The following is a 4,595-nucleotide window of genomic DNA, read 5'->3' as shown; positions in this document are numbered from 1 at the left end:
GAGGAGAAGGGATTGTGGCGTGGCCATCCCCCCGGGGGGGGTGATTTCTCGCTTTCTGTTTCTATGTCTCTCTCTATCTGGCGAGTGCACGCGCCTTATAGCGAAAACTTCTCCAAAAAAAAAAAAGAAAGAAAGAAAGAAAGAAAAAAGTAAAGGATACTGTAATTATGCTGTGAAGTAGATGCGAAATTTGTAAAGGACTAAGAACACTTCTCTTTTTTTCTTTTATCCCCTCCCCTTTTTTTTTTTTTTGAGAGAGTTTTTTGCTATAGGGCGTGTGTGCTCACCAGAAAGACAGAGACAGAGAGACAAAAAGTGAGAAATCACCCCCCAGGAGGGATGGCCACGCCGCAATCCTTTCTCCTCCATTCTCCTCTCAGGATCTTGGGCACGCATGCACATGCGCCCAGCATGAGTTTAAGCCACCGGGTCTGGGTCTCAAATCGTGATTGACTGCATGGGAGTCCAGCAACACAGCCATTACACCAACTGCTGGTCCCAAGAACACTTCTTTTAAAAAATTAATACTTTATTTTTTAGAACCGTTTTAGGTTTACAAATAAAATGAGCCGAAAGTTCAGAGAGTTCCCAGATACCCTTTCCCACCCCTGCATAGTTTTCTCTGTTAGCATCTAGCTTTAGTGTGGTATATTTGTTACAATTGATGGGACCAAACTTATTTTTTTATTAGCTAATGCCATAGTTTACATTAGGGTTCATTTTTGTCTTGTATACTTTTATGAGTTTTGATAAATGCATAGTTATGAATATACCATCATAATTTCATACAGAATAATTTTATTGCCCTAAAAGTGCCATAAGGTCCACACGTTTAGTCCTATCCTCCTTAATTCCCTCACCCCACCTCCAAACCCCTGACAGTAACTACATATCTTGTCTTTTCATTGTCTGTTCCAGAATGTCATTAACTGGAATCATAGAGTATCTTTTTTTTTCTTTTTCTTCTATTCATTCATTCATTCATTCATTTATTCATTTATTATTTGACATGAGAGAGAGAGAGGAATCAAGCTGCCAGGTCTAGGACTCAAACCACGGTCCTTGTGAGAGTCTAGTGTCTTAACCACCATGCCCTTTGCTGGCCTGAGTATCCTTTTCTGATTGTCCACTTTCACTTAACAGCATGTGTTTAAGGTTTTTCCATGTCTTTTCCTAACTTGATACCTCATTTCTTTTTATTACTGAATAATATTTTATTCTATGAATGTACCACTCAAATTTGTTTATTTATTCATTAAAGGACATCTTGGTTGCTTCCAAGTTTTGTCAATTATGAATAAAACTATAACATTTGAGTGCAAGATATTTTGTGGAATGAGTTTTCAAGTCATTTGGTAAATATCTAAAAGTATGATTGGTAGATTACATATATTAATTGCTGATATATATAAAGTAATTTTCAGGGCCATCAGGTGCATACTGTTTATGGTGCTAGACTCCCACATAATCAACTGTGGTTTAAGCCCTGGATCCAGCGACTTGAAACTCATGCCGAATGCGTGTGCATGCATGCCTAAAATCCCAAGAGAATGGAGAAGAAGGGATTGTGGCGTGGCCATCTCCCTGGGAGGTGATTTCTCACTTTCTCTGTGTGTGTCTATTTTTCCCATGAGCACACGCATCCTACAGCAAAAATCTCTCTTTAAAAAAAAAAAAGAAAAGGAATTTCTGGGCTGGTCCAGTGGTTAAGGGATCCCATATAGCCAACTATACAGTTGAATCTAGGACCCAGCAACTTAAGAAAAATGTCAGGTACATGTGTGTACGTGCTTAGTATCCCAACAGGGTGGAAAAATGAATGTATTGCAGCATGACCTTGCCTCATGGAGGAGTGCTGTTTCTCTCTCTCTATTTTTCTCTGTCCCTGTTTCTCTGGCAAGCATATGTGCCCTCTGATGAAAAGAAAAGGAGAAGAACAGGAATTTGCTTTTGTGTTTTAACCCTGTATCCTACAACTTTTCTGTAATCACTTATTCTAAAATTGTTCTTTGGACTCTTTAGTATTTTCTACATAGATAGTTATGTCATCTGTAAACAAGGACAGTTTTGTTTTTTCTTCCAAATCTTTATACCTTTTATTTCCTTTTCTTGTCTTATTGCATTACCTAGATTTCCTGTATTATGTTGAATAGGAGTGATGAGAGGGACATCTGCTTTGTTCCTAATCTTAATGGGAAACCTCTAGTTTCTCATTCTCAAGTATGATGTTAGGTGAAGGTTTTAGGAGTTTTCTTGTTAATTTGTTACATGGTGATGGATGCTCGACAGAGTTTGTTGTCGTTTTGTGTGTTGCCAATAGGGTATGTGCATTCACTGAAGACAGAGAGAGGGAAAGGGAGAAATCGCCCCCTAGAGGGGATGGACACATCACAATCCTTTCCTTCCATTCCCTCTCAGGATTTTGATCATTTACATACACATGCCCACCATGATTTTCAAGCTGCCAGGTTGGAACTTGAACCATGGTTGGCTATGTGGGAATCCAGTGCCCTAACCACCATGCTACTTACTGGCCCCAAGTTTTTTATCCTTATAAATCATGTTTTCCTTTGTTTTGCAGCTAAGAAGTATAATCATGTTTAGGAATCCTAATTATAGCCACTTGTATATATGAGTCTTTATATAACTCAGTTAGGGAGATGTGTTGGTAACATTGCCATGTCCTCCTTTTTTGTGCTGATGAAACAGGTACCTCTGCCATTTACTCACATAACTCCTCCATCAGGAGAACAAGTAACCATATTAGGAGAGTAGTCTGGCCAAAGATGAAATCTTCATCCTTACAAAATTGGTAGCTAAATATGTGTAAAAGCAATAATTTTAGCAAAGCGGAAAGATTTAATTCATTCTTTGTTATGATTCTCTTTATTGGAAATCATGGCTTAAAAAGTAAAATATGTAAATTTTTTTGAGTAGCTAAAAATTCCAATCAGGTTGTTATTATTTTTTTTGGTAGATGTTTTTGCCTTAGGGCGCATGTACTCCTGGAGACAGTGAGAGACAGAGACATTGAAAAGGAAAGTGAGAAATCACCCCCTGGGAGGATGGCCACACCACAGTCCCTTCTCTTCTGTTCTCCCCCTGAGATTTTGGGCATGCATGCACATGTACTCGGCATGAATTTCAAGTCACCAGGTCTGGGACTTGAACTATGTTGGCCATGTGTGGGAATCCAGCAATGTAACCACTACACCATCTGCTGGCCCCTAGGTTGTTGAAATTTTTATTTAGAATTATTCCCCCAGTGTGAAAGTTATGTTTTGGGAGGCTGTCATTTAGTTCATTATAATTGATTATATACTAAATGGTCATCGAAAAGAGTTATTTATTATAGTTCATAAAATAATAGATACTTACATTTTTGACTTTAAAAATGAAGAACTTGCCTTGATTTTTCAGTTTATCAGTAAAAAATTGTATTTATTATTATTAGATATAATTGAAAAGTTTTAACTTGAAATTCAGATGTCCTAGAAGTCCTTATCACTTTTTTAAAATAATTACAAGTAAGAGTTAGTATTTATTTGAGCCACATTAAATGTAATGAAAATCAGCTGGGAAACATGACTAGTTTGGACTTCTGTCAAGTTTTGTAAATTGACTGAGAAACAGTGTAAATCTAGTAATTTACAGAGACCAGCTATCTAGCCAAAAAGGAAAAATTAGATATTATTTATTCAAGAATAGTGATTGCTAGTTAGAAAGGAGAAAGTAAAGGGAAAAATTGGTGGATTCCTCTCCCCATGGTTGAAGAGAAGATAGTTGGGTTGCTGGGTTAGTTTGTTCTCCTAATTTTAATCCTCAACTAAAGGACTTCAGGAGGCTTATTATTCCTCCAGACACTACACTTGTTATATGTCTTCCCAAAACACAGTTTTACTGGCAAAAAGGGACCTATAGTATTATCAGATTCTCCAAAGACTCTGTAACCCATGGAATGTTAATAACCCACTCTTGTAGAGTTTTTTGTTTTCTAAGTATGTCTATATTTGGCTGCCACTAGGTGGCATTGCTAGTACAGGCAATATACTTCTGTGCGTAGGTTCTATTTTGGCTAAATATCTGTGTAGAACAGCTTCATCCTAAACCCTAAGTATCAAGTGGCTGTGCTTAGCTTGGAGACTTATTCTATTATTTATCTGTATGTGTGCCTACTTAAGTGAAAATGGTAACTATTCAGTTAATAGTTTCCACATTCATTGACTATCAGTAGTCGAGGAGTTACCAGCAAGCCTTTCTTTCCCTTGTGACATATGTATTTACGTGCAGGATGTATTCCATGGTCATGGCATGCCCAATGTCAGGTATATGCCAGACATAGTAACTTTAATTGCATCTTTTTCTTTAGTATTTAAGAATGTGCAAATGCTCTAAAATGATTTAGTTATGGGAATAAAGGCATTTGTAAACTGCCTTTCTTCCTATGATTTCTTTCTCTTATGTAGGCATGTTTTTGTCCATTTGTTTGATAACTATCATGAGCAACTTACATATCAGTCGAACAGATACCTGATTTTGTTATATGTAGCTCAAACACAAAAAAGCTCCTGTGGCTGGCAGATTTTTCTTAGATC

The sequence above is a fragment of the Tupaia chinensis genome, unplaced genomic scaffold (genome assembly GCF_000334495.1).
Source record: "Tupaia chinensis unplaced genomic scaffold, TupChi_1.0 Scaffold000416_1, whole genome shotgun sequence".
Taxonomy (NCBI): Eukaryota; Metazoa; Chordata; class Mammalia; order Scandentia; family Tupaiidae; genus Tupaia; species Tupaia belangeri.
The sequence above is the reverse complement of the archived record's forward strand: the minus strand, read 5'-3'. Positions refer to the sequence as shown.